We start from the raw sequence: 14702 nt of genomic DNA, 5'->3' as shown, positions 1-14702 counted from the left end.
CTGCCTATTCCTATTTAGAAACCTTCTCATCTAGGTCCAATCTGTGTAAATAAAATTTCTGCCTCTGCCTTACTTCTCTTTATTGTTGCTATGAAAATGGAAATTCCATTTTAATTCAGTGCTATGCTGGATCTCACCCCCTGCTGGGGAAGCTGAGTGCTAGGGCTCAGCACTCCTGCCTGCCTTGGGCTCTGTGGATAATCCTTTTAAATGGAGGTTTGAAAAGACAGACTTACTTCTAATGTGTTTGCAAGGGAGGGGGAAAGCATTTCAGGTCACAAAGGGACCTCCTCATTGTTGAGAATAGCAGAGGGGTTTGGTGTTGCTCTTCATCCCTCTCCAGCAGCAGCATATGGTGTGGCAGTGGTCATTCTGCTTTGCATGGAGGTTTTTGTCCCTGAAGTTTTTCCTATCTGGGAAGTTCAACTGGAAACATTCAGTTCAGATAAGTGCAGGGGAAAATAGTTCCCACACAGGCACTTTTGGAAGGCTTTGGGAGCCTGCGGTGTGAGTCCACCAGTACCTTTTGCAGTGCAAGTGGCCAGAGCGTGTGCCGTCTCCTACTGCTCCCAAGCTCGTGTAGAAATGTGAACTGATGCTATTAGGCAGCTTGCTCTTCACATGAGAAGTGGTCTCATTTCAGCTTATTGTGAAAATATTTCAATAATTACATTGATACTCTTGACTTTGTTATGTATTTTTCTGTGCTTATTGTAAACAGTAGCTAGGATAGCAAGTAAGAGGCTGTTCAAAAAGGTGTTTAAGCATGCATGTGTATGTGTGGCTACACATATTTCTGTGATTCAACATTACTGTGTGTCCTAAAAATAGAAATATATGAGAAAAGAAGATGGTTTAGCTTCTGTAGATTTGATGCCATAGTCTTAGGTTTACTTTATAGGCTCCATTTATGAGTATGCTAAAAGATTACCCTTTTTTCCTGCTAAAACATACTTTCTGCAACTCCACATTAGAAAGAGACAGATTAATGAGGTGAAATATTAACTCTGGAGTTTAAAAATTGCTACCTGTGGACATGTTTGTCCATTTAAAACCAATATTTTCATTCTATCAGCAGCAAAGAAACTCTTTACCCTTATTGTAACACTGAGGATTGGAGATTTCGTTCAAATTAAGCACTGCGAGTTTTTAAAAGACGCTGTCAGGCACACGCAAAGGCCACTTTGATGCCGCCCTCTGAGCTTTCCAATTGCTGTGGTAAAAAGGAGGGCAGGAAGGCAGGGAGGGAGGGAGGGAGGCAGGCAGGCAGGCAGGCAGGCAGGGAGGAAGGAAGGAAGGAAGGAAGGAAGGAAAAAAATAGAGAAGAGTATCAGATATTTCCCCACTTGATAACATTTCCTTGCTTTTTCGTCACGATTGCTTGGAAGCTGTCGTGAGGAAATGCGTGTTGCAGCAGGGCAGTAGAACCAGTTTTCATCAGCTGTTTTAACCAGCCGCTTGCACAGGCGGGCGGCCCATGAGCCGCTCTGCACCGCCAGGAGGCGCTCCGGATCCCGCCAGCGCGGCGTCACCCCGTGCGGGAATGCGGTGGGACTCCCGTGGTCCCATATGCTCCCCTCTGGAACGAGACAGTGGGATTAATCCTGCCCGCAGAAGGGCTACGTCTCTGCCTACGGCAGCTGCGGGAAAACGGCAGCTGTAGTCTGGGGGGAGGAGGACACCCGAGACGTGCGTGGGGAGGAAGGCTGGACCGGCCCGCTGCGGCCCCGGCCCTGCCGGGACGACCTGCCACAAGTCCCGTCAGTTCTGGGAGCGGCTGTCCCTGAGACCGCGGCAGCGGGGCCGTGATGCCGCCTTTTCCCGCGGTCACGGTTTCCTCCCCCGCCCGTGGAACCCCCTCGGCTGCAGCCCATGGTGATGTCACTGGGGTTTTCTTCTTGGGTTTCACTCCCCAGTCCAAAATGTATCCCCGAAATAATGGTAACTTTCCCAGTTGTGTGGTCCACCGAAGTGTTTACAGTGGTATTTTTGCAAAAATAGTAATTTACATTATATTTTGGATTCTGGGGGTTCTTGCATTTAAATCAGGCACCCTGCTCCCTGGAGTCAAGAGAGGTTCTACTTCCCCTCTACTCTGCCCTGGTGAGACCACATCTGGAATATTGTGTCCAGTTCTGGGCCCCTCAGTTCAAGAAGGACAGGGAGAGAGTCCAGCGCAGGGCAACAAAGGATTAAGGGAGCGGAGCATCTCCCTTGTGAGGAAAGGCTGAGGGAGCTGGGTCTCTAGCTTGGAGGAGACTGAGGGGTGACCTTATTAATCTTTACAAATATGTAAAGTGTGAGTGTCACAAGGATGGAGCCAAGCTCTTCTCGGTGACAACCAATGATAGGACAAGGGGCAATGGGTACAAACTGGAATACAGGAGGTTCCACTTAACTATGAGAAGAAACTTCTTCTCAGTGAGGGTGACAGAGCACTGGAACAGGCTGCCCAGGTGGGTTGTGGAGTCTCCTTCTCTGGAGGCATTCAAAACCCGCCTGGACACATTCCTGTGTAACCTCATCTAGGTGTTCCTGCTCCGGTGGGGGGATTGGACTAGATGATCTTTTGAGGTCCCTTCCAATCCCTAACATTCTGTGATTCTGTGAATATTCATCTCCCCCAACAGCCCAACTTATTATGTTAAAACTATGCAGAATGATATACCCATAATTAGATTTGCCCCTACTCTCACTTGCTCCCCACTCCCAAAAAAGTCCCAGACCAGAGTTTCATTCATGTTACTTACAGTGAACAGTTCCTGGCTTACAGTGTCTCCTGTGTCATGTCACTGTGCCATCAGAGAGAGCTGTGTGGCACAAGCCAAAACATGCCCACTTAGTTTGCTAGTACAGACATAGTGTTTGAGCCTTACCATAAGTCATCCTCAGTGAAGCTGCCAGCCATTTCTTGTGCAAATCATAATGCTGAATTTAATTAGTGAAATATCTCTGTAGCTTATATTGAGAGAGTGATTGGATGGTCTATGTAGCTTGTGTATGATAACAAAGGAGATATGTTTACCGGCTCCCACCTGAAGCACTTGCTAAGGTTCCCCAACAGCACCACGAAACTCAATCTGGGCAAAGTTTCAGATGTCAGTAGGCCTCTAAACCAGTGATTTTCAATACATCTTGCTTCTGTAAATGTTTAGGGTGTTATTCTGCAGTGGTACACAAGTGTCCACAAGAGTATTCCAACATGTGCCTAGGTGTGAGAGCACAATCAACCCTCTGGACTTGTAAATTTTTTTAACTGTATGTTCAGGATTCATCATAGTTATACAATTTGAAGCACTAGTGATCATTCGCATGCATGTAAAATGTTAGCTAAAACATCTTAGTGTGTACCAGATAGTGTTTCATTTTATTTATGTCATGGAATAATTGAAAATGTCAGTGATGTGATGTATGTAAGATCTGTAAGATCAGTACATCAGTAGCCAGGTCATCTAGGGAAAAAAACATCTTTTTTCATTTAAGATCAGCATTTTTTTCAATTAATCAACCCAGGATGTGTGCATTTACCTCATTTTTACTAGTTCCTCTTCTCTGCTACAATATTTTTGTTTCTATCAGGAGAACTTTGATATACTTATGCCTTATCCATAGACAAATGTATATACAGCAAAGAGAAAGTGTGTATAAAAATTGTTGATATTTAAGCACCTATGTCTAAAAAGGAGGAAAAAATCCTTATTCATTTTACCAATGGCATCACCTCTTTCAAAAGGAAAAATACATTTAACAGTTTTTGAAGTAGCCTGTGGTCATTGCTCATACAACTCCTGGAAGGAAATTCCTCCTGCAAGTTAAGGGGATTCTGTCAGCTGCTGATCTTGCTTTCACTTTTAAAGGTTGTAGACCAAGTCATGTGGGTTGCCCAATGCTTTTGTGTGCTTGAAGTGAACAACAACAAGGGTTTGTGTGCTGTTGGCTTTTTTTGTCTCTACAGTTTGATCCAAGATTTCACTGAGTAAGGAATGTGTAGGTCTATTAAACTGCTTCTGAAGAACTTAGTGACCTGTTTTCTACTGAGTTATACAAACTAGTTTTTGTGGGTTTTGAAAACAAGAGACTTAAAGGCATGTAAAAGACCATAAAATATTACAGGAAAAAAAAAAACAAAAACGAGAGTCTTTTGTTGAATTGAATTGTGGTTTGTTGATTTTAAGCCATGAACTGTTTGTATTCATGTTAATTTTGAGGAATAACCATGCTTTTTCTTTACATTGTGGAAGTTTAGAACTCAAAATTATTGAACAAAATTCAGTAAGATACTAGTAAGACTGTAAAACTAAAAACTAAAAAATATAATTATACAAAAGATATTTACCCAAATGTTTGGATTAGTGTTGTAAGAAGCTGACAGCCTCCATGAACTGCATCAAGAATACAAGTTCTATAGCTAGCATATTCCAACCTCCAAATGTCTTTCATGTCAATATGAGAGATACCATCAGGCACTTCGAAAGCACCAACCTATTTATAAAGATACCATCAAAAAACCTGCCTGATGCAGCTGACTTATGAATCAATTATCTGGACTTCACCGAAGATATATCTGTTCTGAATTTTAGAGCCATATGTTTAGAGCAACACCGTACACAGATAGTCTATTCAGGATCCCAACAGGGTTCTTATCTTCATGTATAGGCCTGTCAAAAAGAGAGAGAAAAATGTCCTAACTGTAGGACCTGTTTCCCAGAAACAGTTTGTTAAGGGAGGAAAAAATGTTTGTGGATATCAAATTATATATAACTGGATGTAGGAAGAAAAGATTAATCAGCAGCAACATGTACGGTATTGGTGCTGACAGCAGACAATAAATTTAATTTATTTGAAAACTATTGAAGATGGTCAGTCAGATTTATTTAAAAAAAAAAAAACCAAAACGTCCTAATTGTTTGTGGGAAAGCATAAACAATCCTACTTGCACACTGAAGCAAATAATTCTGCAGATATTTCTGTGGACATTAAGGCCCAATTAAGAATTTCACAAAGGCAATCATTTAAATTATTATGTCTTGGCTCTTTTCAGTTCAGGCAGCTTCATTTCTTTGGTCCCAAATCCTCTTTCCGTTTCTAGACACATTTGGAAATTCAATGTGTTTATATCAGTGTGCTTGTGCTCCATTAGAGATTTGCTATGGCTTTGATAAAGCCATGTTGAAAAGGTAGATTAGATAAAGGACATTTGTGAAACTCTTCATGTGCAGGACCTTATGCCAGTCATTACTTCTTGAATTGCCCCTTTCGTCAGGATGCTCCAAGCTGTGGTCGTGCAAACAGCCAAGCGCCATGTCCTGGGCTGCCTGCAAAATAGAGGTCAGGAGCACAAAGTGGCACAGGTTGCTGAAGCAACTTATCCAAGGTCACTCTCTCTCTCTGTTTCAGTTTAATTTGTTTACTTCTCTGAGGAGATTACAATGTTGAGCTGTTGGACTGAGCATTAACATTTTCTGGGTTCTCACGGGAAGTCTAAGTTGTAACACACCAGCAACTAGAAGTGACAAAGCTGGCACATCGTACCAGCCCACAGGAGTCTGCTCATCTCCTTCCCTATAAGAGTCAAATCTGTGTCTAATCAGTCAGTAAAATATCCTGCCACATTTAATGACGTGACTGGTGTTCTTCACTGATTAACAGAATAACTCAGAAGAAAATATTGGGACTGTGTGGATAGTTGGCTAGTGAACTTATAAAAACATGACAACTTTTAGATTGGAATTTCATATATGACACTGAGCTATATTTTTCTAAAGTTACTGGAGATAATTATTATGCAGTTTGAGACAGATTTTCAGAGAACAAGTGTTTGGTACTTTGGCAAATCAAGTCTCCTGAAAGGTGTAGCAAACTGTATATCAGTCTTCATCCCCTACTTCCACTCCCCCTCTGCCAAAAAAGCACACACATGGAAGTTGTATCAGCAGCTTTCTGAAGATCTGAGTTACAAGTTGGGTGACTGGTGACTTTTTTTGTCTTTTTATGATTGGCAACTGTATTTGTGATGGAAGAAGAAAAACTACCTGGGAAAAAAAACAAAATAAAACAAAACAAACAACTATAAATCTATTTTGCTAATATAACAGATTGCTACAGATTATAAAATGGACATGGACTTGTAAATATGAACATACTCATAATTTGAGGCAATAGACATTTCGGTATGGATGGAAAATGCAGCTTGGGAAAACTCCTGCTTTCTCATTAGCTAAGCGATCCTGGAAGATGTATTCATTCAATACTGGTGATAAAACTGTTCCAAATCCCACAAATCTATCTAAAGAACAAGATGCCACATGATCCTATCCATATAATCTAGCCACAGTTTCTGTTTCAGCTACATATAACTTTCTACAGGCAGGAACTTTAAAGATAATCTCTCGCTAAAGAAAGGATGGAGATGATCCACCACAAAACCTATGGAAATTGTGACTATAAGTAAACTCTCAAAAGAGATCAGAAATGGTCCCTGGGTCATGTCTTGGGCCTTTCTATGTTGGGTTAATTGTAAAATTGATTAATACCTTGGGATTTATAAATGGTATACATGTTACGTGAGACAGGTTGGGTCCCATCCTTCTGCAAGGCACTTGTTCCCCAAGCTCCAACCAAAGTCAGCAGGAAGCTGCAAGGGCTTTAGAGCACTTCTGAATTCTGACCATTTAAGCACTAATGGATTTGAGGAATTAAATAGCATCAAGTATAGCAAATATTGACCTCTCCTCAGAAAATATTTACCATTTCATTTATTGTTGCATGTCCCCTGCACTAGGATGATATGTTGACATTAGCAGCTATGATTTGCTAGGTGCACTAATGTTCTAAATTGACAAACTCAGCTATTTACTTAAAGGCCCCTTGGATTGATTTCTAGAGGCTTTTCTCATTGTAAATGCATCTGTTCCATGTTAAAATGTCACTTTGGTTTTGGGTATTTCTGGCTTTATGGCATAATTTTGAGCCTCATTTATTTTATATTAACAACTTGCCAGTTTTGTGAGTAATAGTATGGCAAGTGTTTGTATACCATGTAGCGTGTTTTAAGCTGAAGATTTCAAAGTCTTGTTTAAAGAAACATTTGAAATAGCACACAAATTTTGCAAACTGGGAAACTGAGGCATACAGCTGTAAAGTGTTCACTGTAATATGTTTTCATAGCACCTAATCCTCCTTTTCACAAAAGACTTAAGGCCTTAGTCACTTGAAAAGTCGGATGTTGGGTTTCCATGTAGTCAGGAGTTCTGAAATACTTATTTTCTATTATATATAGAATCTGTGTTTCCCGATTTCCAGAACCTGGATCTACAGTCTAACAACTAGTGTATATTTCCCACATCTCTTTCTCTGCTCACTGCTGGAGCTCATAAGTATTTCTTCTGTAGAACAGTCAGAAAACAGAAAAAAATCTTCCTGTTGTAGTACTTTGTTCTGCAAAAGCTGCTGTGTATTTGAAATTAGGATAAGCACTGGGTCCATCAGTTGACATTCTACTGTTGTACTTTAGCTCACCTTTACCTACCCATCTGTGACAGTCAGTAGAAGCTGGAAGAAAGAATTAGGAAAAAGGGTCAGCTGACAGAACTCGATCAGGCTAGTGACACATTCTCTTGCTGTGATTTGAAATTAAATGTAGCACAAATGCTAGATCTATTCTGCCTTCTCCATCTGTCCAACTTTAAAAATCTGTCACTTAAGCTCACACTATAGAACACAGGAAGTGGTCAAGGTGTCATTAAAATACTTATTTATGCTTTGCTTCATAAAGATTGATTAATAAAGAAAAATGTACAACTCAAGGCTTAAAACATGTATTTACAATGAGGAAAATATCTAGATTTCTTATCTCTTTCTGTCCCAAAGCCCTGAACAGAAAAAGGATTCTTCCCATAAACCTCTCTCCAACTGCCTAGAAAACACCTGTTTTCTTCTTTAAAGAAGGGCTTTAACAAGAGTCTTGAAGAGATTCACAGAAACAGAATCAAGCACAAGTTGGTACACAGTGTAATTATGGAGAGCACATGTTTTAATGGTGATAGTCTATTAAGTTTTATAATCTGAAATCAGTGACATTTGCAATAATTATTATTAATAGCCCAGTTTCTTACTAGTCATATTTAAATGGAGCTTTATGGCTTAACTAACTAAAGTAATCAGCTTTCAATGGTGTATTATATTAGCCTAAATCATAGAACAGTTGGGTTTTAAGACGTGCATCCAGTAGCTCTCTAACTACTTATTATGTTGTAAATAACGTAAAAGTTTCTCTCAACACTATTTACCCCAAATTACTCAGAGGTCACTAATGGAAAGCCCCACTGAAACCCATATATAGTTTTCCATAAAGTAGAAGGAAAGACTGCGGCTGTTTGTGCCCCTTCACTGAACCTGAGATTATGCAAGATGATGCACAGCACCTTGATGCCAGTCAAGAGATTTTCAGTGATTCCAGCATCTTGGGATCAAATCTCTCACCACCTAAATCTTGCATAACATGTCCCTAGATGTTGTGCCACCAAGAAGGTGTGTATTGTGTTTATTCTTAATTTCTTTAGGGCTGACACCTTTGCTGAGAAGACTGCTGCTAGTCATCTGAGAGAAGATAAATGAGATTCAAATAAACAAGAATAATTGAGGTGAACAGAGGCTTATGAAAAATTAGTATGGCAAAGGACAATTTGGAAGACTTCTTACAGAAACAAGTGGTGGGTGGAAGTGCATGTCTGTGTCCTAGTCACACCTGCTGAGGACTTGAGAACTTCGTGTAGTTTTAAATTGTCTGAGGATCATACAAAAGCTCTTTTGATGCAGCAAGGGCTGATATACTTTAAGAAGCCACTGGGAACAGTTTTTCTGAGTACAAAGGTGACACTTGAAGAGCCTTTTTTTTCTTTTTTTTTAACCTGTAATTATGCTTTTATCAAAGGCTTTCCTTAGAAACTGTTTCATTTCTTAATACCCATACAGACAGCATTAGCTGGTCTCTTTCAAATAGTTTAAATGTTAAATTCAAAGTAAAAAGTCTTCTATTATTTGGATGGTTTTGTTGTTGATGTTTGGTGTTTTTTTTAAGGACATACAACATTCAGAACACTTTTTCTAAAGCAGTTTCTAGATTTGATGTAAGCAGAAAATATCCATTCACAGATACAGATCAGAATCTTTTGTAACAATAAGTTAAATAATTCTTAAGAGGTAAGAAACTAATTGACTCTTCAAAGCCATTTTTCCCAAAGGAGGTAACATCCACAGGATGCATTAAAACAGCTTATTTTTTTCTTCACCTTTACTAACCTGGCATCTCTTTCTTTTTAACTTGCTTGTGTGTTTTGCACCTATTTTAAGTGAATTAGAGATGAGCAATTCACAGAAGTAGTGCATTTACCGTCAGGCAATTACCGCTTGTTTTCTCAGCATGTTCTGCAGATCCATCTAAAGAATGTCACTGCAAAAATCAATTGGTGTGCAAGATGGTCAGTATTTACCTACAACAGATAGTTAAGACTATAATAAATATAGAGTGTAAAGGAAGTACTCAAAATATGTTTTTGTTGGTCTGTATTTTGGTCTGTTAAATAGTGCTTTGTGTTATGGGTAGTTGGTGAATGTCAAGATTCACATTCATTTTTGATATTGCATACTACAGTGCCTGTTAGCAGCTGTGTACATGGTACATCTGTCAATTTTGTGCCTTGACCTCCAGGTCTGCTACAAAAATATGCTGTATACCAAATGTAAGCAAAGTGTGACAAGACTGTATTTGGAAGACAAATGTCATAGCTGAAGTAAAGGCAGAGTTATCCTATCACAATGGTTTTTGAATATTATGTAATAATCTATATTCTATCTATTGTTATTTTCATACTTGTTAAAATATACTCATTTAGACCATTTTCATTTGGTGGTCTTAGCTTTCACTAACAGTACACTGAAATTCTTTATAAATATCCTTGTAACAGGATGTTGCAAGGACAAGGAAAAGTTTTTATCTGTCATATGACCAGACACATATCCATGACTATTAAAGACTTGCCAGTGATTGTCAGTACTGCCCAACCAGGTGGTCCACAGAAAGTATTCTTCTAGCTCAATGGCTTTCTTTTAGACAAGCAGAAATTTCCCACTAGCTTGGAGCTTAGAAGCTGTGCTATCTCCACTGCAGCTCTGAGAGATGAGCAAAGGAACGATGTATGTGACAGAATCATATGGCTGGACAGGATAGCTGGAAGTCGTATAGTCCAGTCAAAGCTAACTTTAGAGTTAAATCAAGTTGCTCAGAGCATTTTACAGTTAAGTTTTGAACATCTCCAAGAACAGAGGTTCCACAACCTTTCTGGGAAACTTGTTTGAAAACTTAACCACTCTCACTCATTGTTAATTTATTTCCCTATATCCAGTCGGAATTTCCCTAACTGCCCCTTCTATTTGTTGAACCATGTCCTTTTGCTGTGCATCTCTGAGAAGAGGCTAGTTCTGTCTTCTCTATAGTCTCATAGTGGGTAACTGAAACGAGCAATTGAATCCCACCTTAACCTTCTCTTCTTCACGCTAAATTAAACCCACTTAGTCTCAGCCTCTGCTCACACAACATGTGCTCTAGCCCTTTAACCATCTTCATGGCCCTGTGTTGAACTAACTCCAGCCTGTTTCTCTTGCACTGGGGGACTAGAAACTGCAAAGTCTTGCAGAAGCAGCCACACAAGTGCCAAATAGAGGGCAATCTGCTCTCTCCTTATTCTGCTGACTATGTTCTTACTAAAGCATTCCAGGATGCAGTTTGCCTTCATGGCGACAAGAGGACACTGCTGACTTCTGTCCAACTTGTTCACTAGGACCATCAACTCCTTTTTTGCAGAGGTGCCCTCTCACCTGCTCAGTCCCAGCCCATGATGTCGTGTGGAGCTGTTGCATCCTAGATGTATGACTTCTCATTTGTTTTGCTGAACTTCATGAGGCTCCTGTTAGCCTGGTCCTCCAGGTTGTCTCCGTCTCTTTCCAGGGGGTGTCTCTGAGTGGGGCAGCCTTGTGGTGTCTCAACTATCGCCCCCCACTCCGTGTCATTGACACACTTGCTGAGGGTGGGCTTTTTCCTGACACAGGGACTGTCAATGAAAGTGCTACATAGTGTCAGTCCCTGTCTCAGCCTGTGGCAAATGCCTGTAGAAACCAGCCCCAGTTGGTCTTGGAACCACAAAGTACTATCCTTTGAGCCTGACCATCCAGCCAATTTTCTCCTGTTCAGTCCATCTCTCCAATTTACCTTGAGAAATTCAAGGTAAATTGCATCCTCCTGCACTGCTCACAAGCAGATAGATACTTATTTCATCATAAAAAGTGATCAGGTTGGTCAGGAGCGTTTTTTTTTTCCCTTGGTAAATAGGTACTGGCTGTTCCTAGTCATGTTCTTACCAATTATGTGTCTAGAAATGGATTCTAGGGGACTTGCTACATAATCTTCATAAGGACTGATGTGAGGGTGGCCACCTCAGCCATGTCTCCACCTCTCTGGAACTGCTCTTACTTGAGGACAGCTGGAGGTTGGAGGAAGGTGGGGTGGGATCTTAAAAGCAAATCTCAGAACTGCAGAGGCTTGATCATAGTGCAGGAAACAGGAAAGCACGTGCAGTTAGCTAAGCTGGATTCAAGTGTGAAGTTTCCTCATCAGTGAAGGAAATAGTCAAAATGTACCATACATATAAAGTCAACTTTAGATAGTCATTTCAAATTGAAAAAGAAATATCCTCCAGGTTTACAGACCATCTGATCTCTTTGAACACCTCTTTTCACGTACCTAGGGTGAAAATGGAAAAATCTCGGACATTAAGAATTGCAGGGTCAAATCGCAATTTGGCTTTCATGACTTACAGAAGTATCTGTATAAAATGGAGTTCATATTGTTACAGTGAAAAGAGGGAAAGCTGAAGATTTTAATATTGGTTAGAAAAATTGCCATCAACAACTGGTTATTTCAGTATAACATTTTTTTTCATTGCTAAAATTATTATTGATTTCTGCTGCATTTTTTTCTCCCTTTGGAAAGTACAAAGCCTTTAAATAATTTGAGTTTTCCCTTATTCCTCAGAATTGCGGCATATGACTGATAACTGCCTTTAGAACTCCTAATAGCTAAATTACAATTATTATGCAAAGACCTACAATAGACAGTTATATGGATTGTTAAATGACTTTGCCTTTTTTGCAAACCATAATCATTTTCCTTTATTAGCTGAAGGATTTCATAATTTAAGGAAGATGAGAACCTATAAGTCACACTTTCAAATAAGGAATGTGGATATTGCAAACATTAAATTCTCCCATAAAAATCTTAAGGCATCATTAAACTAGGATCAGATTAATACAATTCAGTCAACTCTAGATAGATATCTCCTGTAATAGGCTGAAACAATACCCAGTGATATAGGATGTATAAGATTTTACTACAACCAATTTATAAACCTATAAAACATACAGGTATCACTCAAAGCCATCATTAATTCTCTGTGCCTTGTATTAAATCAAGAGAGTTTCGTAAGGAAAAATATTCCCCTCCCTTACTGTATCTCCTTTTCTATTGTTAGCTTCTATCATAGCATCTTACTTCTACCGTAAGTCAGATGAGAGATTCCTTCTGGTAGAGGTTGACCTGAGAATCTGTGCTTGATTTATCCATCTGTTTAGGTGTCTGAAAGATTTTTAAATGAATTTTCAGGGCATAATTTAGTTCTCACTTGTACCACTGTAAATATGGAGTCATTCTGGGTTTGTTCCAGAATAACAGCGAGCAGGATTTGACCCCAAGTTTAGTCAAATTAAAAACAGAGGCTTGCATCTCCTCTGCTCAGCTGGGCAAAGGAAAGGAGATAGCTATGGGAAAAGAGGCTTTAGACTAAAGCCTCTGTGTATATCCCTTGCAAAGGTACAAGGTAGCTCTGTGGATCTGGTGAAATGGCAGTTTTAGAAAAGCAGGGCAGAACCAGTAAGGCAAGTGCTTTATTTATCAGCACGCCTTCCCAGTCCTTTGAATAGATACCTGCTGTAAAGAGTAAAGCTGAGGTTGAGCTGGACTGCTTCTAATTCCTAACCTGCTCATTCAGACCTAGCTTAGATCAGATTTCACATGGGTCTCAACAGGGCCCATGTGGAATATGTCTGTGATACTTGGACAGTGATTTTGACCCAAAGATTCTCCCAATAAGCAATAAGTGACTAAACACATCTAGTGCAAAACCAATTCTTTCCCTTGGAATAATAGGGAGAGAAAATACTGGTTAATAGCAAGGGAGAGGGTTGCTGGCTGTGGTGTCCTCTTATGAATAATCTTGAGAACTTCTCTTAGACCAGGATGTCTCTTTCCCATTCTGCATGTAGGCGTACATACTTTCTGGCCAGAATGGAAATGCAAGAGTTCTGCTCTGTATTATCTGTTCATCCCTTAACTTATGCCTGAGAAGTGCTAAGTATACATATTTAAAGCGTTGTATATATTGCCCTATTTCGACCTCCATTTGGGTATACCTGTATGTGAATATGTTGGTGCAGATTTACAAAAAAAAAGAGAGCAGATTTATCAAATGTGTGTTTGTGTGTGCATAAGGGAAGAGAAGAGAGATGGAAATGTTTCTCCCACACCCCTTGCTTCCCCAGACATATATCAGTGCATTATGTTAAAACAGATCAGAGCATGATAATAAGCTGTACTACACTGGTACTATGTATTAGTAATCAGAGTATACTCACCCTCTGCTGCTGAATTCATCACAGTAAGATCCAGAGGTTGAAGCTGGACTAAGATGGAAACAACAGAAATGAGAAAGAGTAACTGGTTAAGCTGAGCACAGCTGGTGTGGCTCCTATGAGAGTTACATCAGCAATACAGAGAAAATTTCTTTGGAGGCACTGTTTAATGGCTAGATGGGAAAAAAAATAATTTAATTACTTCTGTGAAGCCAGACTGAACCATTCAGGACAGACAACCCTGTATATACTGGTGCTTTCTTTCTTTTTTTTTTTTTTCTTTTTTAATATAGGCTAAATTGGATGCACTCTGGACACTTAGAGAGAGGAACACCCACCTGCACAATAGTGTTTGTTTGTAAATCTGTATTAATGATCAAAAATGCAATGCAAGCGAACAGGAGATTTCAAACATTGTAAAAGATTAGTATAGATTAGTTCCTTTGTAAAGCTTTTCTATTTGTGTCTAAGATAAGTTATGTGATTTAGCTCCGTATTTGCAGTATTCCCTAAGCTCTGTATAGGACAGATCCCAGACTACCTCAATCATTTATTGAATCATCTAATGCAATTGAATTCTGAGTGACAGACAAAATTATATGTAGTTAATAAAAATTGTTATTTTATTTAATCATATAATTGTGCATCCATTTAGATCAACCCAGCAATCACAAGAACCCTTATATACAAGTAGCTTTACCTATGTGACTCGTTAATAAGTAGGAAAGCTCACTCAGAGGGCATTCTCATGCAGAGAATTTGAAGAATGAGGCCTAGCTATATGCCAGCAAGACACGTTTCTAACAGTTCCTTATTGTAGACGAGGATTGTTTACATTATTTTTTTTTTTCATGCAACCATCTTGTTGCGAAGTGAAAGATAATACCCTGGTGATATCTCACATAGAAGAAACTATGAAGAAGTTTCTGTTATATTTTACCCGTTGAACTGTATAAGGGAGG

Source organism: Nesoenas mayeri (assembly GCF_963082525.1).
Source record: "Nesoenas mayeri genome assembly, chromosome: 1".
Taxonomy (NCBI): Eukaryota; Metazoa; Chordata; class Aves; order Columbiformes; family Columbidae; genus Nesoenas; species Nesoenas mayeri.
Note: the sequence above shows the minus strand (reverse complement) of the source record.